We start from the raw sequence: 26,981 nt of genomic DNA, 5'->3' as shown, positions 1-26,981 counted from the left end.
GAGGAACGCTCGGCACTTACAGCCTCGCCCGGGCCGGAGGGAAGTGCTAAGCTCCGGAGAGGGCCCAGAGACAAGCCTACGAATGCGGCCTAGCACATGTCAAAGAGCCTTGCAAGGGCAAACATCTTTATGACTTTGGTCCTGGGAAGCGAGACCCGGCCCGGGATTAGGATTTACAGCTGACAGGCTGCTGCTGAGGCAGTCATGGCCTCTCAGTGCACGAATGGCCACTTTGGGAGCAGGGGGCTTAGCACACCAGGCTGGAAATCTCCGAGTGAAGTGGGGGCAACCCCGTTCACCCGTGCTGGGGTAAGTTTACTCACCCCACCACCTGCCCCTAAGGCCTTTTCTCTGCCTGCCTTTGATTTACAGCCCTCCCTGAAGTTCTGCGGAGCTTTGACACACGTGACACTTTAGCATCAAGGGAATTCCCAAGACCCAGGGAAGGATGTCTTTCTTGGCTATAAACGTCACTCCGAAATTCTTCCCATCTGTAATGTTTCCAGAGCACGTGAAACGTGCATGGTCTGCCCCTGCAGAGTCTCCGTCCTCCAAGACCTCACACCTCCCTGAACCTATCTTGCTTACGAGAGTGCTTACAAGCTGTCATCTCTGACCCCAATGCATCAGCCAGGTTGCCTACAGTGGTTCTCAACTGGGAGCAGTCTTGTCCCCTAGGGGACATTTGGCGATGTCTAGAGACATTTTTGATGATCACAACTGGATGGAAGGTGTTATTAGCATGTAGGCGACAGAGGCCAGAGATGCTTCTAAATATCGTACAGCACACAGGACAAATCCCCACAACGAAGAAGGATCCAGTCCAAAATGTCACTGGTGCCAGGGTTGAGGAACCCTGCACTGGGGCAAGGGTAGACCACCTCTGCATAGGCCAAGGAAGCAATTGTCTAAACCTGTGCTGTCTGATGGAACTTGCTTTGATCAGGGAAATGTTTAGTATTTGCGTTGTCCAACGTCAGTCAGGAGACACATGAGGTTATTTAGCACTTGAAACATGGTCAGTGTGACTAAAGAACTGGATTTTTAAATTTTATTTACTTTTATTTAATTAAATTTTAATCATTCCATGCGGCTAGTGACTACTGTTTTGGACAGTGCAGTTCTGTATAATGGGAGGTTAGATGCACTGGGATTGCCTGCCCTGGCTGCTTATCTACTCCACTGGCTTATAATTAAAATTCCACAGTTAGACATTCCTTCTTTAGCTAAGACTTTGATCCATATTGATATGATATTACCCTGGGAGGGAGATGACCTTTAATTTATCAAGAACTGGTGCTAATTTAAAATGATTTATGGGTCTGAAAGATATTTCGACAGGAGCAGGGAGCACTGGGGGCCCTGAAGTGAAGGAGAGGCCACCATGAGATGGGGGACTTGGCGGGGGGGGGGGGGGCGCATCTAGAGGAAAATGGAGGAAGCGGTGACCTGTGCTTACTTTAATCATATAAACTCTGCTGAGAACAGAAGCCAGATACAGTCGTCCTTTAGTATCCGCAGGGGACTGGCTCTAGTATCCTCCACAAATATCAAAATCTGCAGAACCTCAAGCCCCTTATATAAGACGCTGGAGTAGAGTTGGCCTGGGGAGGCAGGACTCACAGAGGTGGAAACCCTGCACTCAGTATTCCCATTCAGACACACCCTCTGAGAAAACTAGAGCCAAAGGGAGGCAGAAAAGACCAAGTACATCACAAAGGCAAGCCTGTTTCCTGCTCCTTCTCTATCTGCCTTTAGCTCTTAGGCCAAGTCTCCGAGCACTGAACTATCTGCTGCCCCTCCCACATGTAGCCCAAATAAAAGCAATAGCAAACCACAGACAATGCACTGAATAGTTTGCCCTGTGATCTGGTTCTGAAATTCTGGATCAGTTCATCAAAGCCATATTGCTGTGATTTCTGCTGGTGCCCTAAGCAGGTGCGTGCCTCCTTCTTAGCCTGGCTCTGCCTCGGGGTCTGGGCTTTTGGGCCTATTTCTCCATAATCCACTGCCTAGCTCGCTTACTGCACAGATTTTCCTTGACGAAGTATTCTGTATTCGACTTTAAAGATTTCTAGAGAAGGAAGTCACCAGCCTCACTTGGTGAGTTACATCTATCCATGTTTCTTGAGACGAGGAAAAGAACAGTCACCAAGCCAAACCAAACTCAAACCCTCTCCCTCTAAGTGTTCTGCAGGGACCCAGCTGGAGCTCCTGGTGGCATCAGTGTGGGTCATTCTAGTGAGGAACAATGGAGATTGAACAGAATGAGTCAGTCCACCAAAATGATGACAGGGGTGGGGAACTATGATATAAGGAGAGCTAAAAAGACGAGAGTGCCTCTGCCCAGAAAGACACAGCTGAGAGATGTGTGACTGAGAGGAGAGAGACTTGCGAGCCGCGACTATTTCAGAAATCATAGTTGGTCTGAATGTGGCAGGAGTGAGGGGTGTGGAGGGGAAGGCAGGTAAATTCAGGACAGTCACAGGAAGCAAGTCTTAGTCTACTCAGGTTGCTATAACAAAAATACCATAGACTGGGTGCTTATAAACAACAGAAGCTTATTTCTCTCTGTTCCGGGGGCAGGGAAGTCCCAGATCAAGGCACCAGCAGACTTGGTGTCTGATGAGGGCTCACTCCCTGGTTTATAGACATTCTATCACTGCATCCTCACATGAAGGAGGGGACAAGAGAGTTCCCTGTGGTCACTTTTATAAGGGCATTAAATCCATTCATAAGGACTCCACCCTCATGGCCTAACAACCTTCCAAGGGCCCCACCTCCAAATGCCATCACATGGCTGATCAGGTTTCAGTATATGACCTTTAGGGAGACACAGACATTCAGTCTATAGCACTCTGCCTTGGTCCCCCTGAAAGTCACATCCTTCTTGCATACAAAATGCCTTCCTTTCATCTCAATAGCTCTCAAAAAGTCTTAACTTAGTTTAGCAGCAGTTCAGAAGTCTAAGTCCAAGGTCTCATCTAAATATCATCTAAATCAGATATGGGAGAGAGTCAAGGTGTGTGAGTCATCCTTCGGCAAATTCCTTTCCAGTTGTGAATCTCTGAAACCAGACAAGTTATGTGCTTCTAAAATACAGTGACAGGACAGGCATAGGATAGACATCATGTAGAAGCAGGAAGGAAGACAGGGGTGTCCCAAGACCTAACAGGATAAACAGCATTAATCCTTAAAGCCCAAGAATCTTCCTCTTTGACTCAATCCTCTGCCTGCCAGGCCAACTGGGGTGGCAATGTCACCTCATATCTCAGTGGGACGGCTTGGTAGTGGCCCTCTGCTAGGACCTCATCTCTGCCCCACCATGGTTCTCTGCTGGGGCCCTGTGGCTCTCCCAGGCAGCCCTCTTCATGCCACGGTCCCACTGGAGGCAGCCCAAGTTGGGGCTCTCTCTGCAGGGACCCCACCCCCGAAGCACTGCAGGGGCATCTTGCCTCACCTGACATAGAAAGGTGGCCCCAGGCTGCAATCCCTCTGTCCCCTAGGCCCTTGCTCCCTGGGCCTGTGATAGGAGGAGTATGTCTGATGGCCTCTGAACCGCCTTCAGGGTCAATGTCTTGAAGAGCAGCACCTGGCCTGAGATGGCAGACCATAAACATCGCCTGGCCACACTCCTTGTGTTCTCGTTTTTTGCCACGTGGACAGGCTGAGAGTTTTCCAAGTCTTGAAGTTCTGCTTTCTTTTTGTTTAGCAATTCCATCTTTCAGTTTTTTCTCACTCCTCGACTTTTGCTATAAGCAGTCAGGAGCCAAGACGCACCTTCTACACTTTGCTTAGAAAGAGCTTCAGCTACAGATCCAATGTCATCACGCACTAGTTCCACCTTCCACAAAACACTAAAGCACAGACACAACTCAGCCAAGTTCTTTGCCAATTTTAACAAGGATGGATTTTCCTCCAGTTTCCAATAACATGATCCTCATTTTCATTTGAGATCTCATCAAAACGGCTTTTACTGTCAGTATTTCTACCGACGCTCCTTCCGTTCGTGACTACTGAGGGATTCTCTGAGACGGAGGCTTTCTCTAAGGCTCTCTTTCTTTCTGAGTTCCCGCCAGAGTTGCCCTTAACTGTCCATTTATGGCAATGGAGGATCTTTCTAGCATGCACCTCAAAACTCTTCCAGCCCCTACCCATTACCCGGTTCTGATGCCCCCACACTTGTAGGTCTCTGTTACAACTGCACCCCGCTTCTCAGTAGCAGTTTCTGCCTTAGCCTGTTTGGGCTGCTATAACAAAAATGTCATACGCTGGGCAGCTTATAAACAAACATTTATTTCCCACAGTCCTGGAGGCTGGCAATTCAAGATCAAGGTGTCAGTAGATTTGGTGTCTGGTAAGAGTCCTCTTCCTGGTTCACAGACAGCCTTCCTCTTGCTGTGTCCCCAGATGCACAAGGGACAAGCGAGCTCTTGGGGGTTTCTTAAAGGAGCACTAGTCCCATTCATGGGCTCCACCCTCATGACCTAGTCATCCCCAAAGGCCCCACTTCCTAACACCATTATATGGAAGATTAGGTTTCAACCTGTGAATGGTGGGGGACAGCGGGGGCACGAACGTTCATCCTATGGCCATTACTTAATACAGTGCAGCAGTGGGAGGAGGGGGGAAGGGAGGTGATTTAAGAGCTCTTTATCCCAGTGCCAAAGGATGCAGAAATAAAGAGGTCAAGGATGTTCAGATGGAAAATGACAGTTCCACAATGAACTCTTGATGAGAGGAAACTAGGGTGTTTAAAGCTAATCTCTTGAGATAAGCAAAGAGAGGTGCTGAATCGCCTTCCCGTAATGACCCCTGTGCCGTTCTCCAAAACAGGACACTAGACAGTCCTGCCACAAGCCTGGGCTTAGCTCACCTGGCCGCTCTGGCCATGGAATAGAAGTGAGCCAACCTCGTAAGCGTGTTTGCCATTTACCCGGATTGGACACAAGCAGCAATCACAGGTGAGTGTTAAAACAGGCTGAGAAGCACAACACTTCCTGGGAAGAAGGGGGCGCTCCCCTGCGGCAGCAGCAAGTCCAGACACATGGTGGGGGGGCTGCCGTTCAAACGCACTAACAGCTGGTTTTAAACTGATCCACTTTAAGTCTTTGAGGGCAATGGCTGATTGTTGGGTCAACAAACATGAAAAGCTTTGTCATTGGCCCAAGTTTGAACCAGAAGCAACATGTCTTTCATGAGCATTTAGGATGAAAGATGTAAGATTAAGGAGGAAAATGTTGGGAACAGTGAACACCAGTTGAGGGTCTTTTTTATGTGTGTTTTGCTCTAAGAGAAGAAGTAAGGCAATAAGGTCTATGAAATGTCCTTGATCTTTTCTCAACCCAGTTTGTAAACGGAGGGTTACATTCACGTCTCCATGATAAGTACTGGAGGGCAGGGTTTCCAATGAGACTTTCAGCTTTTAGCTTAATAAGACGATGACACTCATCCAGAGTGGTGCAGTGAACAGTGGCTCAAGGAGCACTTTACTAAGTGAAAATTTGACCACACCATGCCTCTTTTTAAAATCCTGAAAATTAATCAGAGGATCCCCATTACCTCCAGGATGGGGGGGGGGGCGGGGTCTCCTTGTTAGTACGTACACCCTCGCCTTCACTCCCATCACACAGAGATACTTTCAGTACTCGGGTGCTTCACATCCCTTGTAACTCATACCCTTGCACGTGCTGTTCCTTCAGAATCACATACATCTTCTCTGTGAAACCAACCTCGACAAACCTTGAATTACATTCTCCTCTGCACTCTGTGCTTAACTTCATTATAGCACCCATCACATCATACTGGAATTACCTCCCAACTCAACTTTGTGATTCTTGAGGCCAGGGGGCAGGTGCTAAGTTGCAGTCATCTCTGCTCTCCCAATGTACACAGCACAGTGCCAGGCACAAAGGTAGCAGGAGGCCAATACATACTTAATGATGGAATGGGTGAGTTTCAATGAACTATAAGTGATGGAGAGCTCTCTGACAGTGGCACATCCCGTATTTTCTCTTTGGCAGAATAAATGCTAATAGAAGAGTTAAATAAGAGCAATAGAGCAATAAATGCTACTAAGAGAAGACCTTCCTATCAGTGCCGCACAGACTAAGATATATTCTAAACCCCACGGTTTCCCTTAAGATAAATGAAAATAAAAAGTAAGGGCAGAAATAGTTCATATACTCCAGAAGAAAAAGGAAGGAAGGAAGGGAGGGAGGGCTTTGCTTCTGAAAGTCTACCTCAGGTACAAGAAAAGAGATTACTTGTATTTTGCTCTGATGCTTGTCAATGGACACAAAAAAGAAAGTGACTGACATTGATTACATTCCACCCATGAGATTAAAAGAGAAACGTCTTTCAGGTCCCAGTTGATCAAAAGCCATATGATTGTATTTCAATCATAAACTTTTCTCAGGAAGCTCAGCAGTGCAGGAGTTGCATTAGACAATGGAAACCAGGCGGCACTAACAATGAGCACCTGATTAGTTAGTCTGTTTATTTCCCAATACCTCCGCTTTTCATTTTTGGGGAATGAATAAGCTTTATTACCCGCCTCCACTGGACTTACTGTGCCTCCCAGGTGCTGATGCGTCTCTTGGAAAGAGCCACTCCCTCCCCTCCTCCTCTAAGGGCAGCGACAGACAAAGCACTGTGAAGAGGGAGTGCTAGGACCAGCACCTCCCAGGATGCGGGGAAGACATCAGGTGAGTGACAGGTGCAGGGCTGGGCCGGCCACACAGCCTGGAGAGGTTTTCCCTCCTGGCAGAGAAGGCTGTCTCTGCTTGCTTCACTCGGAGATTGCTCATCAGGTGCGGCCGGGATTCCGGCAGCCCGCAGCTGTGTTTAGGAGTGCATTTGTTTTATCTCCCACATCCTTTGAGGATTTCAGGGCAGGCCATTTTTATCGACTTTAATGAATGCTCTGGCAGTTTCTGAGCACAGGGCTGTATCTACATGCCCTGAAGAGTGATTATTTTCACCATTGCTGAGACTGACGAGGACACACATTCATGTATCCTTCTGTATGTCCTTTTCCTCGGACACATCCTCCATTTCAGACCTGAACAGGATGACAGCTGTAGGGAGAACGGCTTCAGCTCAGAAGTCGGGGTTGCCCGGTTTCCTCCCTTTCCCTCAGACCTCAGCAGCTCATCCATCACCTCTGGCTACTCTTTATAATCCTTTACCAGTTTTCAAATCTGGTCCCTAGATTGGCTAAATAAACGGCGCATCAATGACAAACCAAGGAGGGAGGGTATAGCTCAGTGGTAAAGTGCGTGCTTAGCGCGCACGAGGTTCCATCCACAGTACCTCCATTAAAATAAATTTAAAAAAATTTTTTAAAAATTACCCCTGCCAAAACAATTACAAACCAAGCTGTACCAAGTCACTTAATGGAATAGGGAAATACAATACATACCATGGAAAAAGCAGGTTACAAAATAATTTGAGTAAATGACTACATATGTATGTGGCTATGATTTTGAAAAGAAACTAGGCTTATTCTGGGAGTGGAATGAAGGGTCATTTTATTTTATTCTGTATGTATTTAAAAATGTTTTTCCAATGAGCTTGCAGTAACTTTTATAACCTGAAAAATCATACCAAATTTTAAGAAGGTGAAATGAAGGCCGGCAAATAGGGGAAAGTAAGTATTCCCCAGCCCCTCTGCTCCTGTCATCACCACTGAGGTTTATGGCGCATTTTTCCCCTCACCTCCAAAAAATCTTCCTGCATGTCAGCCTCTCTTTAATCTCTCCCACCTTATTCATTCCCTCTCATAAAGGTCTTCCTGTAAAGCAAATCTGACCAAATAGCTCCCCTAAATCCTCCAGAGTTTCCTGTAGGATAAAGAAGTCTCAAGTCCTCGGGCTCAAGATTCAAATGTTTCAGAAGCTCATCAGCACCTGAGGCTCAACTCTAACTCCCATGTCTCCAACCTGGGTCACTGGAAGGCTGTCCGGGTGTCTCCTGCTTTGAACATAAAAGCCCCTGGGACCCCCTTCTCCTCCTTCTCACCTCTCCCTGGCCTCACCTGCCTCATTTATCTCTGATTCGACCTTCAAGAATCAGCTCTTTCTAAAAAATATTTTTTAACTTTTTTTTCTGGAGGGGAGGTAATTAGGTTTATTTATTCATTTATTTTTAGAGGAGGTACTGGGGATTGAACTCAGGACCTCGTGCATGCTGAGCACGTGCTCTACACTGAGCTCTGCCCTCCCCCAAGAGTCAGCTCTTGCGTCACCTCCCATGGGAGGCCTTCCTTGCCTGGAATTAGGGTTTTTCCCCGTTGTTCATATCTCTATATAAGCACTTAAAACATCACATCCTTATTACGCTGCGCCTCTTTCCTCCATCTGAAGGGAAGGAGGATGCTCTGTCCAACTCTGTGCTCAGCTCCCAGAGCAGTGCCAGGTACCAGTAGGTGTTTAATAGACGTTATTGAATGAGTAAACCTTTCGCTGGCATTGATGAGAGGAGGAGGAGAGAGGGGATCAATTTTATTGATTTATTTCTCTGACTATATAAACTGTGAATTCTTCATTAACCAAGTTTAGGCTCGCTCTTTCCTCAGAGAATGGTAATGCACTTGAAAATTTTAAGGTATTCAGCCATTTACCCACTTCACACATGGCAGCATGAGGCAATGTATCTTGTGAGCTATACTTTATATACACACTGCAGAATACCTCCCCGCCGTAGCAATGTAATTCTGGATAAGTGAATGTTACTTGGTGTTGTGGGTTGAATCGCGTCCTCTCCTAAATTCATATGTTGAAGTCCTAATTCTCAGAACCTTAGAATGTGACCTTATTTGGAACTAAGGTTGTTGCAGATGTAATTAGTTGAGTTAAATGAGGTCATTAGCATGGATTTCCTAATCCAATATGACTGAAGTCCTTCTAGAAGGGGGAAATTTGGACATACACACACAGAGGCAGAACGCCATGTGAAGTGAAGGCAGAGATGGGGGTGATGCTTCTATAAGCCAAGAAATACCAGGAATTGCCAGAAAATCACTAGAAGCTAGGGGAGAGGTGTAGATTCTGCTCAGAGGTCTCAGAAGGAATCCACCTGCTGACGTCTTAATCTTAGACTTTAAGCCTCCAGAGCTGTGAGATCATAAATTTCTGTTGTTTAAGACACTTGGTTTATGGTACTTCTTTCTACAGCAATCCTAGCAAAAAATACACTCGAGGACCCTTGAGTGAAATATCAGAAAGGAGCACTTTCCCCTGAGCCGCTTCTGGTGACCTCTCGTTTTGGTCCCAGCACCTGGTGTGACTATGACTCATTTCGCAAATGGAAAAGGGAAGGACCTATTCTCGCTCTTTTGAAAATTTCATTATGGGTGTTATTTTCTTTTTTCCTGAACTTTTATTAAATATTTCCAACCGAGAAAAACAACCTGTCTGAATTCGACTACATGTAGAAATAAATTCAAAAAATTAAAAGATAGACTGAAAACGAGTCCCCTGCTTAACTCTCAGCTATTCAGCTCCCCTCCCCGGAGGCAACCTCTCTTATGTCTGTGCATAATGTAGATTTCATTTTTCACACAAATGATCTATATATACCCCAAGCATCATTCTGTCTGTACCTTGATTTGATCCCTTAGTTGTAAATGTTGGAGATATTTCTCCATTAGAATACACAAACATGCTTCATTCATTTTGAGGAGAGCATAGTGTTTCTTTGATGGATATTTTTTGCCTGTTCTTAATAAATTCTCAGCTGACTCTTCTTAACCCAAACAAACAGAAGGCATTCCCAAAGTCCTCTTTGCAGCCTGGACAGGGCTGAGCCTGTCCCCGGCTCTTAGCCTATTAAAGAGATGGATACTTTCTTTGTCACCATAGGTTGTTAGACATGTTTTAAACCCCATGAGAGCTGGCTCTCCTCGTGTTTTATAGAGGTTTTTCCAAAGCAGAGCAGCTTACGTTTGGTGAGGGACTGGCCCACCTTGGCTCACTGGATCTTGTTTCACCAAGTTTTTCATCACCCGTGGGCTCTGCTAGAAATGACCAATTAGTTACATGTTGGGCCAGATGAAATGTGAGACCACATGCATTAATCAAAACCTTTGAGTAATGTATGCACCACCTTCCTGTGGCTGCTGGCCATCATTCATTTCCCAAATGCCACCGCACAGGGATTTCAGGACTCACCTGACTTCTCTCTGCTTGCATTTCTTGAGTCCCTCCTAAATTTCCACAGAGACAATCGGTAAATGCTTCTGGTTCAACAAGACTGCACTTGCATTCATTAACTAATTTCCCCAAATAAGTGAATAAAGCCATTTAACTGTAATATAACTACATGCTACTTCACATGGTTGATTCTGAGCGTGCGCTTAAGGAGATAATGGCCATGTCTAATGCATTAATCTTCACCTTGAATCTGAAGAGCTCCTTAAACATTAGCTACGGCCACAAATTCAGGTGACCTTCAGAAGCTGCATTTGCCTGGAACATCGTCTCTAGTGGATCTGTGATTTTCATATAGGCCAGGCAGCTCGTGTGCATGACGTAAGTTTCCTTCCTTTTCAAAGTACCTGTATCTCATTCATCCTTCAGTGTCTGATTACCCCCCAGAAGTCTTCAAAGACCTCCCCTGAATGAATAGCTTTCCGTCCTTATTCAAGAGGAACTACTTAGCTCTTAGTTCTTTCAGTGCTGTGTAAGACGTTGTTTCCACACCGACTTCCTTTCCTAAGCCACCCATGTGCCATGAGGACAAGAGCTGGGTTTCTGTGCCTCTCATTCACAGGGTAGACCAGTCAGTGTCCATTGGGTAAAGAGATGATCATCACACGTTCAGATTATCAGAGAGCAATCGTTAACATTTATAGAACACATTCTATATACACGTAAGATAGCATTTAAAGAATTTTACCTGAATTATCTCATTTATTTGTCATAATATCCTTTATGTGATATTATTATCTCCATTTTACAGAAATAAAGAGAATTTTAAGCCCCTCGCCTAAAGTCATACAGCTACTTTGGCTTTAGATGATGTATTCTTAGACAATAAGATGCCTGTCTCTCAGTAAGCCCCGAAGTCTACAAAACTGATAAAAATCTAGCCATCAAATTTGTATAATATAGAATTTTAATTAATTTGAAAGTTCTGTCAATTAATTATTTGATGGCATCTAGTTCAGCTCCTGACTCTTGTCCCCGTTCCCTTGCTTTTGTCCTAGAGGTCTATTCTCAACAGACAGTGTGATGCTGTTATAACTCAAATCAGTTCTTGGTCCCAGGACTTTCCAGTGTCTTTCCATTTCACTGGAGTAAAAGCCAGAGTCCTTATAATGGCCTATGAAGCTAAACAATATCTCTTCTCCCCTCCCCCCCCCAAGCTCTCTGATCTCATTTGTTCACGTATTCCAGCCACACAGCCTCCGGGCTCTTCTACTAACAAGTCAGGGATGATTCTGCTTCACCCCTTTGTGCTCATGTTCCCCATCTCTGGAACAATGTCCAGCAATCATAAGTCACTCAATGTGCAATGACCCAGACAAACCAGGATTGTGCAATCTGCAGTAAAAAAAAAAAAGCAGTAAAAAAAAAAACTGATTCTAAGATGGACCAAATGTTGAACTTAGAAGATAAAGACTTTAAAACATATGTGTTTTACAATATATATTCAAAGAATTAAACATTAAAATATATTTATTAACTTTTTAAAGAGTGAATGAGTTAATGGGTAAGGAATCTCAGCAGGGAAATGGACATCACGAAGGGAATCACATGGAAATTCTAGAATCCTGCAATATCTGAAGTGAGTCAGTCATTGGAGGGGCTTTCTAACAGAGTGAAGAAAGTAGAAGAAAGACTTGGTGAAGTTGGAAACAGATCAGTTGAAATTATTAAAGAGGGAAAGAACATTAAGGGACCTGTGGAAGAGTCTCAAACACTTTAACACATGTGTGATCAGTGTCCCAGAAAGAGAAGAGAGTAAGGACAGAAAGAAATATCTGAAGCAACAGTGGCCAAGAAGGTCCCAGATTTTTTGAAAAATGACTTACAAATCCAAGAAGCTCAAGAATAAAGATAAGGAAAATCCTACACAGGTGCACCACAGTCGAACTACTGAACACTGAACAGAAAGGCAAAACTTTGAAAGCAGCCAGAGAAAACAGACAAAATACATACAGGGGAACAAAGTTAAAAATTATGGCTAATTTTTCGGACAGAAGACCTAAACAAGCAATTCTCCAATGAAGACACACAAATGGCCAATAGGCACGTGAAAAAATGCTCAGCATCGCTAATTGTCAGAGAGATGCAGATCAAAACTACAATGAGGTATCACCTCACACTAGCCAGAATGGCCATCATTACAAAGTCTGCAAATGATAGATGCTGGAGAGGGTGTGGAGAAAAGGGAACCCTCCTACACTGCTGGTGGGAGTGTAGATTGGTGCAGCCACTATGGAGGACAGTATGGAGGTTCCTTAAAAAACTGAAATAGACTTACCATGTGATCCAGCAATCCCACTCCTGGGCATATATCTGGAGAGAAATAAAATTCAAAAAGACGCATGCACCCCTATGTTCATAGCAGCACTATTTACAATAGCCAAACATGGAAACAACCCAAATGTCCATCAACAGATGACTGGATAAAGAAGATGTAGTACATATATACAATGGAACACTACTCAGCCATAAAAAAGAATAAAATAATGCCATTTGCAGCAATAATGGATGGACCTGAAGACTGTCATTCTAAGTGAAGTGGAAGAAAAATGCCATATGACATCATTTATATGAGGAATCTAAAAAAAAAAAGTAATAATAAGGACACAAATGAACTACTTACACAACTTAGATGACTGATCTTTTGATTATGTGTAAGCACATTTGACTGTCCTTATGATTGGATTACCGCATTCTGTTGATTTTTATTTTGTAGTTGGCTTTATTCCTTTGATAACTATGTAACTAATCTGTTCTTAGAAACAATAATCAGTACATATATGTAAACTAAAAAAAGTGCAGTATACTATATATATATATATATTTACGTGCAATATAATGTGTATGTGCAGTTGGACTGTAATAATTCTACCAAATAAAACTGAAAAAGGAAAAAATTATTGCTAATTTTTAATCAGAAACAATAGAGGCTAGAAGACAATGAAACATTTTTGAGTATTGGATGAAAAATCCTGTCCACCAAGAATTCTAAATTAAAACTATTCTTCAAAATTGAAGGTGAAATAAAGACATTCTTAAATAAACAAAATCTGAGAAAATTCATCACCAGCAGACCACGCTGTCCTTCAGTCCAAAGGGAAATAGTACCAGATGAAAACCACAGAAAGAATAAAAAGGAGGAGAAATAACAAATAATCAAATACACAAACTGTGGTGTATTCATACAATGGACTAACACTCAGCCACAAAGAGCAGTAACTATTGATAAATGCAGCAACATGGATTAAGCTGACCAAAAGGAGCCACAGACAAAAGACTTCATGCTATGTGATTCCACTTATATGAAATTCTAAAACGGGAAAAACTAATCTAGACAGATATAAGTAAAATCCATGGTGTCTTGGGATGGAGCTAGGAGAATGACTATCACAGAGTGAGGCGAGACTTTCTGGAGCAATGGGAATTTTCTATGGTGTGACTAGGGTAGTGGGTGTGTACGTTGGTCAAAAGTCATCAACCCATACACTTAAAATGTGTGAATTTTACAGCAGATAAGTTATATCTTAAGGTGGGTTGAAATCTTTTTAAGCTACCTTCTCAGCAAGGCTTTCCTCCCTGTTTAAAACTATACTCCAGGACTTCTTATTTTCAGTTTTCTCCCTAGGACATATCACTAACATACTGTATATTTTATTTATCTTATTTTGTCTTCCCTTCTAGAATGTAACTTCCACGTAGGCAAGGGCTTTTGCCCATTTCTTTCATTCCTGTGAACAGTACCAACAGTACTGGCACATGATACCTGCCCAATAAATGTTGAAGGAATGAATGAATAAATGGATGAATAAATGAGTGAATGAACTGACTTCCTTTACTGTTATCAAATGTAAGATTGAGTAGATAGGCTAAAATAAAGCTATACTAAAACACCATGAAACTCAAGACACTCAAAGTTAAAAGGCAAGAAACTTGAGTAAAAATGTATCACACGCGGACTAAATACTTCTGCAAACAGTTGGCATGTCATGTGAGCTCCTTTACCCAGGCTTTCAGGTGAACGATGAATGTTTACAATAAATAGAACCTCGGATTTGCTTTTGTACTTTACCCACTAGAAGACAGAGGTGTAACTTGGGAGTTAAGCTACTAAGGGGGAGGGAAGTGGGGCTGTAGTTGGCAAGAGATACAGGTGGGTGGGCTGCGGTTTGTCATCCTCAGACCTACCCTCTCCTCGAGGCCCCTTTTTGGTTCTTTCAGAATAAACTCTCTCCAAAGTGTACAGATATTGTGACACCTGGGCCTGGCACATCTCTGGTTATAAAAAGTGCTGATAAGCACTCGTGAGAGACATAATCTTAGAATACAAGTGTGACCTCAATTCCAAAGAGTTAGGCATTTCATTTAGCATCAAATTCCAGACAATTGAGAAAAATCCACCTAGTCCATCCTACGGGAAGGTCCACCTGATTGAAGATATTTACCTTGAAGAGAGGGAACTCAACAGGGTAGGAGAAGTTTAGAAGGGGGGCGGGCACACAATACAAACAGCGTCATGCTCCTGCCCTACGTGTCACACTTTCCAATGAAAAAAGCAAGCCGGACACCCAGTTTCAGATAAGGGCATGTTTATTCCAGGTCATAGGTGCTAAAATGAGATTCCAACAGACAGAGTCACCCGTGTGTCTCTGAAGTACGTGACCTCATCTCCTGCAAGGCAAACTGTGGCCTCACCTGGACTTCTACGGCACTCAGGTTACGCAGCACAAGTGCCAGTGACCGCATTCTGCTGGGTATTGTCCCCGGCTGTTAGCCAGTCAGGCCCCACCCCCACCCATCGTGAATATCAGCCTCTCGAGCTCCAAAGTTCATAAAACAGGTACTTTGTCTCCTACTTTGTTTATTCTTATCATTTAAAAAACAGCAGCTTTCTTCTCTTCCTTTTCATCCTTCTCCTTTCCCCTACCCCTGTCCCCCCGCCCCCATTAGAGAATATTTAAAGAAACTCGGGGATCATACTTCCCATTCCATGTCCTTCTGACTGTTAAAGTTATAAATGCCAGGAGTCGGCCCTTCCAATGGAAAGAAAAGGAATCGGGGAGCATTCTTGTAAAAGCAGAGAAGATGTCAAAAAAGAAAAGACATCATGTCAAAGATTTTGTCTGGAACAGGGCGACTGGGAAGGGGGCCTGGAAAGAGGGGCCAGGGAGAGGCAGGTTGGGAAGAGAGTGAGCATGGAAGTAAAGTTGGAGATTCTGAGAGAAGGGAGAGGGGGAAGAAAACCACTGAGGGAACATGCAAGATTCCACAGGGAGTTGCTGGGAATGGGGATGATCAACGGGGAAGATGAGATAGTTGGTGCTTCAAATCAAGTCAAGGAAACTTGTCTTGAGGAACGAGACACCATGGAATTGATGACTTATTTCAACAGTATGCAGTTTGGGACAGTGTGAGGGAATTTCAGGGTTTCGAGTTACTTGTGATGTTATCTTGATTATCTTGGTGTGCAGGACCGCGGTGGAGGAGATGGAAAAGTGGATACCAAAGTAGCAGGTGTGTGGGTGTGCATGTGTGTGCATGTGTGTCCAAGTGTGTGTGTGCATGCTGCATTTGAAGACCTTAAAGGAGATTCCTCCTGCCAACTTCAGCTCTGTGTGTAGAGCAAGAACCTGCCTCCTCCCCTGCTGTCACGGCCACAGAGGACCCCGGCTTCGTTTACGAGGGAACCTCAGGCTGCCCAAGATTGAATGTGCCCTGTCCCCTGCCCCCAAGTTTCCAAAGAGACTTTCTGGGGGAGAAATGATCTTCTCAACCCCATAAACACTTGTAGGGGGCTCATCTCTGAGTTGAAAATACACAACACATCGTGCAATGCCTGTAAATACGAGCACAGAGTAGTCAGCGAAGCAGCAAAGACGCGCTAGTGAAAGGTATTTTTAGCTGAGATCAAAAGGCCAAGTCAGGGTGACAGAAGGAGGTGTAAACAATTCTCAAGCTCATCTCGTATCACCTTCCCCAGCTCCCACCCTCCAGCCCCACTGGCCTCTCGCTGTTCCTCAAACACGACCTCTGCACCTGTTCTCTTTGCCCAAAGCCCCTGACCCCTGACCCTCCAGGAGGACAGCTCCAGAGGCCTCTCTATCTGAAGCGTCTCCTATGCCACACCCCCCATTTTCACTTCTTGATGACCCTGAGCCCCGTCTGGTGCAACCCAGTTTATCTGTTTCTTTACCTGGCTTGCACTTGGTCTCCACCACTGGAATACAGGCTCCACGAGAACAGGGCCCTTGTCCATCACCTCCCGCACTGAGGGCAGTGTCTGGCGCACAGAAGTGCTCACTGAACGAATACACGTGCCCGTTGGTGTAGTATTTGTACCTTTCATGTTGTGTAGAAAGCATTTTTCTGTGCTCGGTACTGATTCAGCAGAGCCCCCAGCCCTACCATTCCCCACCGTGATGACAGGTCCTCAAAAGACAAGAGAACGAGGGGGCCAGCGTGAGGTGTTAAAGACCCAGCCCAAGAGCACTGCTCTTTATTGAGGAAGCACATATCTGCAGTTCATGTCTGCTGTGTGGTCAGAAGAAGGCTCAGAGGCCCCCAGGTGAGTTCAAAGTCCCTTCTGTTTGCTGTAGCATAGGGTAGAAAAATCTTATTAAGATGCGCACACTAGAATTCGCAGGCGGAGAGGGCTTGGCCTGTCTCTGACCGAGCTCCCGAGGTCTGGCGGGCTCTCGCCGGGGACGAGTTAGGGCTGGGAGCGGTAGCGGGGCCCAGGGTCTGGGCTGGCTGCTGACAGCCGCTACCAGCTCAGCTTTTCCAGCCTCCTGGACTCGCTTTAATCCCTCAGCCCGTAGCTGCCGCAGGCAGCAGCCCTGGGTGTGTGCTCCATAGGGTCCAGTTTTCGGGCCCCACTTAGAGAGGGTATGAAAACCTCTTCTCTCAGTGGGAGTGCACACACAGCCGGCTTCAGCGCAGAGCTACCGCGTCAGGGCTGGCCCGAAGCTGCGGTGCGAAGGGTCAGCCGCTCTTCCCTGCTGCCCCTCCTTACAACAGCCTTTCCACGCCCCAGCCCCTTCTCCCCTGGCCTTCATGGATCCCCACTGGGCAAAGGGGCCACCGTGGCACGGCGCTGTACCCCAGCCCCCACTCCGCCTCGCCCTCTGCTCCCCAGCCTCAATTCAGAACGTCCACTTCTCCACCAAAGAGGGGGGCCGGGAGGTGCCACATGAAGAGGGGCCCTGGGGACTAGGACTGGGGTGACCTGCCACTTTTTCCTCCTTAGGAGCTGCAACTTTGGGCAAGTCACATGTCTCCAGGACTCAGTTTTTTCTTCTTTGTAAATCTATGATAAAAATCCCCTATCTATCTGGCTCAGAATATTTCTAGTTTCAAAAGAGATGATGGATGGTATACAAACAAGTTCTTATCCAACCTTCTGAGCTGAGAAGTTCGCAGTTCATGGTTCCCCAGGAGCTAGTCTGGGCAACACAGTTTGATATACTACAAAATAAACGAATTTACAATTGGCTCTTAATGGCCAAAAGGGGCTTCAAGGGTTACACACAATTTGGGTAACATTTTCATTTATGTCCAATCTCTTCATGTACATCCAGTCTTAAGGAGAAAGCATTTAAGGTGAGGATTTCAGGTGGCAGGCTGACCTCTAGAGGCAATGCCTCCAAGGGAGAAGGGGCTTTTGAACACTCAACTCACAGTTTTGACAACTGTCCTTGTGGCCCACACAAGGCTGACCCCCAGAAGGTCTCCTAGAATCTGGACAGGGCCAAAGATGGTTTAGATGCCAATGTCACTGTTACACAACTAGTTATTTTGCAACTCTTGCCTCATCAAAACGATGTTTTTCTCTTGGTTCAGTTTCACTTTTAAATACTCTGATCACAAATTGCAAAGACTAGACAGACCTGGGCAACCCCAAACAGAAGTCTTATCATCTGGCTTTGGCAACTTCCTGTCCTCTGTGGCTGACTGTGGGAGCAGAGACAGAGGCTCACAGGCTCTCGGGGCAGGTGGGAACTCAGAGGCCGGCAGGTCTGATGGCCCTCAATGTCATCAGTCAGTCAACATGCTTACTGAGCACCTACTCTGTGCCAGACGCTACAGTGGGTGCTGGTGGGATGTGACCACGATGCTGAACAAGATGCTATCAGTAACCCCACGGGAGGGAGGCAGGCAAGCAGACAAGCAGTTGGGATGCACAGAGGAACACAGTGTAGCTATATGCCCAGAGGGCTCATGGTGGGGAGGGGGTGTCACCCAGGCTCAGGAGAATCAGAAAGGCTTCAGGGAGGGGTGGACTCTTGAAGGAAGAAGAGGAGTGAGCCCGAAGATGATCCAAGGGCGGAAGGAAAGACGCTCCAGGTGGAGTCTACAGCCTGTGCAGGGCACAGAGGCCAGAGGAGAGGAAGAAGAGAGCAAGGAGAGACTGTGAGAGCGAAGTGGAGGGGTGAGGGAGGGCCAGGGATGGGGGATGTGGCCCAGCTCCTCGCATGTCTAGGGAGCTGCCGGGCCTGGGTGAGGAGCCAGGGGATGCGGCTGGAGCCGGAAGCCTGAGGCCCTGAGGGGCCTCCTGGACCCTGTGAGGAGCCAGGACTCCAACCCAAAGACCGCAAGGGGACTCAAGGTTTTAAACGGCATGGTCACTAGAGGACATGAGGTGAATTGTGAGATTTCTTCAGTGGGCCCCTGGGAGATCATTCACCCCATCGTGAAGCAGGTCAGCTTGTGAGCCCAACGTGTGTTCAAATGAAGGCCAAAGCTGCCATCCACAAGCACGTGGCCCAGCCCCGTCCTCACCGGCCGGCACGCGCTTCCACCTGCAGGGCTCTGGGTTTGGGAAGACCCTGTTTGGAAATAGAGTGCTTGCAGATTTAATCAAGTTGAGCCGAGGTTGTCAGGGTGGGCTCTAATCCAATAGGACTGCTGTCCTGACAAGAGGAGAAGCCACGTGGAGACAGAGACACACAGGGAGGAGTCAGCAGTGGGAAGATGGAGGGAGGCTGGAGTTTTGTCACCACAAGCCAAGGAACACGGGGAGCTACCAGAAGCTGGAAGAGGCAAGGAAGAGTGCACGGGCTTACCAACACCTTGATTTCTGGTCTCCAGAACTGTGGAAGAATCCATTTTTGTTATTTCAAGCCACCCAGTTTGTGGTCCTTTGCCACACAGCCCTAGGAAACGAACACATTGGCTGCATTGCTAGTTTGAGTCTCCACGACTGAGAGGTTTACTCATTCATGAAATAAACATTCCTAAAGCCCACCTTTAGTATTAACTAACTGTTTATCTAAATTAGGGATATATTATGTGATTATGTATAACATAAAATGGATCAAATGAAGTAGGGTTAGGCTGATCAAGAAGGGGGAAAAACTGCTTAAGAAGTCACAAAACACCACCTTACTGATGGATAAGAGAAAGCGACTTTCTGTCAAAGTTGGGGGGGTCTCACATGAGTGTCAGGGCGCGAAGAGGAACAGGAGGTCACAGTTCAGGGTCTCCGGGGAGCTGGCATTTTTGTGCTGATTTAATCTAAGGTTTCAGCTTATGAAGAGATATGGTTTACAGACCAAAAATTAGCCACAAGGTACAACTTTATTCCTGGCTTAACAGAAGACTAAAAGAATAAAGCAAGCAGCTGTGTCAGAACTTGCAGGGCAGCGTGAGATGCTGTGGTTTGAACAAAGCCAAGTTGGCCCGCGTATGAATTACAGGAAGAAAGGAAGGAAGAAAAAGAAAGAGCTCTAAGGCTATTTATTCCTTTTCTATGGAGCACACTGAAGAAAAGACCGAATCACATGTCACAGACGCAGCTGGAAAACATGCGCCCAGGTGGGGCCAAAGGGCCCTGAGTCACCAGCTCCCAACTTTCAGCAGCTCTGTATTTGGGAGCCCAGCAAAGGCTTGACGGAGTCCCCTTGGTTCTGGGGCTGCTGCCAGCTTCTGCCAAATGTGTATAGGTCTTGAAAATTAAAACAGACTATAATGACCTTGGACTCATGCAGCCTGGTGTTTCAGGGCAAAACAGTACTTAGATCTCAGCTGAGTAGGGGTGGAGGAGGAAACGGGTACACGCTATTGACAGCATGGTCAGATCAGAAGGGGGCAGGCCTATGCCCACAGCTGGCCAATCAGGACATTCCACTGTCCTAGCCACAGTATTGGCTTAGAAATGGGCACAGGGCATGTGTCAGCCCAAAGAGAGTAAATCTGGGGGAACTTGTACAAAAACTGCGGGGAATGAGATGCAGTGAGGCGGGTTGCTGAGAGGAGAGGGGGAGCACCTGCAGCTACTGGGGGTCACCTTGCTGTCACGCTGGAAGAGCCAGCCTGGGTGAGTTCAGAGACACTCAGTCCTGATGTGAACCAGCCCCTGTATCCAGCTGTGCCTAGAACTCTTTTCTGTTACATGAGCCAATACGCTCCATCCTTTTGTTTTCTTAAGCCATTAGCAGTTAGGTTTCTTTTACTGGCAACCTAAAGAGTTCTGGTTAATACTCAGACCTCAGCAAGACACAACAGGACCACAGCAAATACCACAAAAATATACGGAAGCCAGAGAGAAGATTCAGTCTGTATGCACACGGCATACTGGACCTGAGGGCTTGTAAAACAGAAAAGATATAAACACAGGAATGGTTACAAGAGTATTTTAAAACATAAAATGATGGTATTATTTCTTTAAATCCTTCTGGAGTTAGGGAATAAAGACAAGTTTAAAAAGAAAACACGGTCATCTGAATCCTTGCAGTAATCTGGCATTATTATCTTCATCATCCCCTCCCAAAGGCAAGAAGTATGGGTTTTGTCTAGGCTCTGACCTCGAGTACCAACTCACCCAGCTTTGTCCCATGGGTGTGACCCTGCTTTAAAACTGAAGTCCCGTGCTCCTGGGACCCCTTTAGTCCCAGGCAAACCTGGATGGTCAGTCATGCCATGTCTGGGGGCGGGGGGGCTCCAGGTTTTTACAGAGTCATGGCAGCCCCTGCAGAAGGGGAAGTGATGCTAAGTGACCTCTTTTGCTTTGGTCATCGAAGTTTCTCTTCTATGTGTTTTAAGAGTCAGAGATCCGCTGTGGGGTAGGGAAATCTGCTCTCCGAGGGACTCCCTCTAGAATCCCATGATTTAATTATTTTTTTTTACAGGACAAATTGGCTCTTATAGACCAGTGGTTCCCACACCTGGCTGATCCTAAGAGTCACTTGGGGAAATTTAAAACACTATACATTCCTGGCTACCACCCCTGGAGGTTCCGACTCAGATGGAATCAGGCGGAGCCAGAGATCTGTATTTTAAAAAATCTTTGCAGGCGACATACATATAAATTATTCACAAATGTCAGTATGTTAACTCTCATTAATAATAAATCACTTTGCATACATCTCACCAATGGTTAAGACACACCATTGTTTGAGACACCGTGTTCTAGTTTACCTTAAACTTTCCGTGCACCAGGAGGGCTTGTGAAAACAGCTCGCTGGGCCCCACCCTCAGGGTTTCTGCTGCTGTGGGGCTGGGGCGACAGGGCATTTGCATTTCTAAGACACTCCCAGGGGATCATCAGTTACCTTCAGTAACATCTTTGCAGACTAAGAGCTCAGTTGCATGTCTCTCTCGTCTGGTCTCCTTAATCTTTGTCATCATTCTAACTCTTTCATCTCCCCCCAGGATAGTACTCTGTTAATTACTGATAAATGAATGTGTAGATAAATGTTTTATTGGCCTCAGCAACAGTGACCTTCCGGCCAACTTCCTAAAGAATGCTATGTCCTGCACCCTTAGCGTGTCAGAAAGGTTTCTGCTGGTTATCTAAGGAATACTGACTGTATCGTGGGACCTCAGCCGAGGACATGGGTGGGAACAACAGGATTTCCTGCTCTCAGCTTTAGGGGCTTTGTGTAGAATACAATGAAGTGACTGCTGCATCTGTCCTGGGGCCTCCAGCCACGCCCACGACTCTCTCAAAGACTCCATTTCGCTGTTTGTCACTTTCTTAGCCTGGCCGATTTCTTTTTCACCCACTAAGTCCTTTCTGGCTTTCTTTAGCTTGTCATTACATTTAAGTTTTTAAATTGACTTGCCAGGACGTATTCTGGTGGCTCTAACATTTTATTCCCGTGGGTAAACTTGTCTTTACCCACCTGGAAGCCCAAGAATGAGTATTCTGATCTCTGCTCAGGCTGTGTGGGGCCCCTGGTCGGCCCCACGTCCTTTGGCCCGTGTCTGTTCTCGGTTGGTGCTGGCACAGCGGCGGCCACCTTGGCGCTGTCTCCCCACACATCTCCATTAGTACAAGAAGTGTTTCTTGGACTACAGAGACCTGTGCACTGCCTCAACCCCGACCTCAACCCAGACACGCCCCAGACAAAGTTGAAAGGAAGAGAAACCACTGACCATTATTAGTCACTAAATAGGGGAGCATCCTGTCCAAGATCTGCAGGAAACTTCAGATGATGTTTAAGTGGCTTTGCAACTTTTATGTAAGTGCTTGAAATAAAAAACAGCAGCCAGAAAGACACAAATAATAATGATAATAATAATGGAATTTAAAGATTTCCTCTCCTTTTTTCAGACTCCTATTTCTGTGATAACACTGCAAACAGTTGCTTAGTTGGTATATAGTCTCATTACCCCTGAGAAAACGGGGTGAGTGTCCAATTGAGCAGGAAACAGAAGGCCTTCCCACCTCCTCCCTGGAAAGGGGGTTTGGTTCTGATCAGAGCCTATTGGGGAGAAATAAGTCTTCTAGAGCAGCTCTGCAATGACAGCCTAGCTCAGTGGCCACGTCTGTGGCAGTGAGCAAAAGCCCGTACCCAGGCGGTCACTGTGGGTCCCGCCTCCAGAGTCGACTAGTCAGCGACCAGAGGAGCCATCACTCTGCGGCTTCGTAACGTCGATAGCAGCACAGGAACAAAGCCTCTCCTCTGACGCCGTCCATGGCAGACGTGCATGCAAACTAGTCCAAACTGGTCTGGGAGGCTTGACCACGTGTGCCCCGGAATGTTCCGGAACCTTTCTGGTGTTGTGCTCCTGATACGTGTGTTTCAGGAAACATCTCTGAACCAGGCTGATGGGAAAATACCATGTTAAATAATAAATAAAATTGAGGTTTTTTTAAAGTATTGACTCTCCATTTGGAGAGTCAAGTCACTCTAGCAAGAAACTGGGTGTTTTTCTTGCAGCTATATGCATGTGTGTGCGCGTCTGTATAAAATCTAAACGTGACCCTGGTACATGGATAGGAAGGAGAAATTTGTTTGAACAATGGCGGAGGCGTAGATATTCCAGGAATATTGGGGAGATTGCAGAGGGAAAGATGAAGTCTTGGTGAATCATGCTACGCTGGCGTTCTTCCATCTTCATCTTTCTCTTTTTCTCTCTCCCTGTCTTGTGTGCTCTGCCTTGTGCTTCTCCTTTGCATGTATTAAGCCATTCAGTAGCACCTTGAGCCTAGCCACTAGCAGCCAGAGCCGCAATGAATACTTTGACCTCCATATTCTGTGAGCTTCACTTCTTTTCTAGATCCTATTATTGATTCCCCAAATTGTAATATTAAACAACCCCAGACACAATATTCTTTCACTTAAGTTCTCTTCTCAGTTTGATCTCTCACTGGAGGAAAAGGTTTGTGTAGGTGTAAAAACCCGGCACTGGGCTGACTGTCACCATCCAGGAAATACCTACCTGCATATGCGGGGTATGCTGGAAACCACCAAGGCCAAAGCTCTTTTACTAACTGGCAATGCATTAGTAATTGAATATTAAAGGAACAGACCTTTACTGACCATTTACCATGTGTAAATTCTATACAAGGCTCCACAGGGGACAGAAATGACTAAAGAGCTTACAAATAACTTCGTTTATTGGAAGAGGCAGATGCATAACCATGACCTATGCTAATGCTGAAATAAACGATCGCTCTAAGGCTCTTTGTTTCATCACACTGTACGATCAACTGTAGTCACCACTTGATCATGCATGTTTTTTAAACTTAAATTTCTTTCCTTGCAAAGTTTCTCTTATAGAATTGAACTACTGAGAAAAAATTCAAAGAATTCTGCTAGCCCTGTCCCATTTATACATCTTTTTTTTTTTTTAACTAAAAGATCCTTCTCAATTGGCTGCAGTCAAGGACTCCAACTCAACACAGATTCCTCTGGCACTGAATTAACTTGTGCCACAGTTGTCTTACAGTGCCTTCTCAGCTGGTTGATGGATACGTCTGTTACGCATCCCACTGATGTAGCCCAAGACACAAAAACCTGGTGAAAGATGAAGTAGGGGGAATTCCGTGATTTAAAGAGACTAATCAACTCTGAATTGGGAGGAGGTGGGCAGGAGAAATTTCTTTTGTCAGAATTTTTTAAGCCTCAAAATGATTTACAATCAGATGATTTCAAGTATCAAGGGATGATTCACTATCCAGATCTTACAAAAGAAAATTTTTAGAACATTATGGACACATATGCTGAAAACTGAGAGACATCAACAAAGCCTGCCTAACTGAGGAGGCAAAGATTGTAGTAAATCCAAAATATGCTCACATTGAGGGCGTTAAGGTACTAGAGCATGTCTACACTCTAGGTTGTGCATGACAATGTGATGATACTTGTAGCTGGAGGAAGCTAAGTCTACCCTTAGAGGCTCCACCAGCTACAAGTCTGAGGTGGGAAGGAACCACCATCTCTTCTCCTAGTTGAGGTCTGATGGACACTGTTTTGTTTCTGCTTGAGTGAAGTGAATAAACGCATGGATACTTTTTAGTTAGGGAGATGTGAATTCAGATTCAAGGTGGGCCAATCTTGGCTCTGTAGTCATTCTACACCCCAGTAATTGTTTTGATTTAATAGTAATGGCTAAAAAAATTTTAGGGCTTCCCAGAAGCACTGCTGCAAGCAGTGGGTGTGTATTACGACATCTAATTTCACATCCAATGAGGCGATGTGCAAAAAAGAGTTAACATAGCTGACCTGAGGATGCTAACCTTTGAAAGCCTGGCTTGCAAAGTTGACTCTTAGTGAACATCTGCGAACTTGGATTTCAAGAGGATTCTTACCATTCCCTGGTAAGAATTACTCACTGTACCTAACTCTTTGTACAAACAATGGGGTTTATGCTGAACACCTGCTCCCTTCAACAAGTCTGGAATTTTGGCATGTCCCACACAGAGGGTGCCTAAGTGGCCAGCCCTCAGTCAAAACCCTAGGACTGAGTCCCTAATGAGCTTCCTTGGTAGACACTACTTCACACCTGTCATAACTCACTGCAGGATGAAGTACGCATGTCCTCTGTGCCTCCGCTGGGGGATGAATCTTGGTAGCTTCTGCCTGGTTTCCCCTGGACTTTGCCCTGTGTGCGCTTCTTTTTGCTGATTTTGATTTGTATCCATTTGATGGAGTAGGTCTTAGCTGTGGGTATGATTATATGCTGAGTCCTGTGACTCCTCGGAGTGAGTCATCCAACCTGGGGGTGGGCCTGGGGACCCTGACACAGAAGTGTGACATTATTCTTCTCTCACTTTTAAAGGCGAGGAAGCTGATTCATGGAGAGATTAAGTAACTCTCTTAAGGTCATACAGTAAGCACATGGCATAACCCGGATTTGAACCCAGGCAGGTTGGTTCTAGACCCTTGTTATAGAATTACAGTAATATCTCCTTCACTGGGTGGTTGTGAGTGGAAGGAGGTGCATTTGCTCACCACACACCAAGTGCTCAGTGAATTATATTATTAGGCACCAGCCCTCTGTCCTTTCCGCCTGCTCACCAGGAAATCTAGCACATATTTCTCACAGCTCAGTAATGAGTAGAATGTCTCCAACAAGTGGAAACATCTATGAGGAGAGAAAAGGGAGGGGAGTGGTATGGAACTTTTCTCACTATCTTTTTAACAATAATATTTATCATAATAATTTTTCCTTACAAGCCAAATGAAGCCTCTGCACTTTCTCTCCTCTTTCCTCACTTCTTCTGTGGTCTCCTCGTGTCCAGCCTGGAGGTGCTGGACACTGTGGAGACGGTGATGGAATCAGGCCAGCAGGTAAGTGTTTAGGAACTGGAGCAGAACTGGAAAGGGTGGGCAGTTTTAGCTAAGCCCCTTCCATTATGGTAACCATATTTTCTACCACCTGTTCCCCAAATGGAACACACTGTCTCACAGGAGCCTTCTGTTTCCTGAAGTTATTTCTCAATCACCCGCATTCCTTCCTACCTTTCAAACCCCTAATTAATGCAGAAACATCCTGCTTCTTTCCACTGAGGAAACTAAATGACCCCAGTATTCCACAGGTCTATGCTTGCATTGCTTTCAAAGAAAAACAGCTTTCTGCTAAATGTCTGCTTTCTATATGTCACAGCAAATGTCCAGCAAGTTGCTATGATGCCCTAGTTGGTGGATCAAGGTGTCCTAGCTGGAGTCGGCTAGAGCCCAGTGCATCTACCTAGTAGGATTCCGAGGTAAAGGAAGAGGTCCCTATTGTAAAACCTCATCTCTGTCTACTCCCCGAAATTGTCTTTACCAGAGAAGCAAACTTCTTATATCATTGGAAGAAGTATGACTTAAAATGTAATATGCAGGAGAGTAACAGCTGGAGTTCCACCAACTGGTATCAATGAGATCAAATCCTTGCCTACAAGCACATTTTGATAAAACTAAAATTGGAAGGAGCCCACGGATATCGGGTGTTTGAAAAGAGGACTTGGTCATACTAAGTGCCAGAAAAAGGAAATGGGATTTAGAAAGAAAAACTCGTGGTACCTAAGGATCATTTCACGAGTATAACAGATTTTTCCCA

General features: G+C 45.5%; 2 long non-coding RNA genes across 5 annotated transcripts in view; one reads left to right on the top strand and one right to left on the bottom strand.

Annotated features, from left to right (window-relative positions):
- Positions 1–26,981, bottom strand: part of LOC116284453 (uncharacterized) — a 154,634-nt gene that overhangs the window by 21,386 nt on the left and 106,267 nt on the right. The gene's annotated exons all lie outside the window — the stretch shown is intronic.
- Positions 3–26,202, top strand: LOC140687805 (uncharacterized). 3 transcript variants are annotated; one of them, XR_012062401.1, is made up of 4 exons: positions 3–309; positions 4,837–4,964; positions 6,584–6,707; positions 26,114–26,202. It is a non-coding gene; the product is annotated as an uncharacterized lncRNA (long non-coding RNA). The 3 variants fall into 3 exon arrangements; XR_012062400.1 differs by lacking the exon at positions 26,114–26,202 and adding an exon at positions 14,808–15,063; XR_012062399.1 differs by lacking the exon at positions 26,114–26,202 and adding an exon at positions 9,177–9,402.

Source organism: Vicugna pacos, chromosome 20, assembly GCF_048564905.1.
Source record: "Vicugna pacos chromosome 20, VicPac4, whole genome shotgun sequence".
NCBI lineage: Eukaryota > Metazoa > Chordata > Mammalia > Artiodactyla > Camelidae > Vicugna > Vicugna pacos.
Note: the sequence above shows the minus strand (reverse complement) of the source record. Positions and strands in the feature narration are given on the sequence as shown.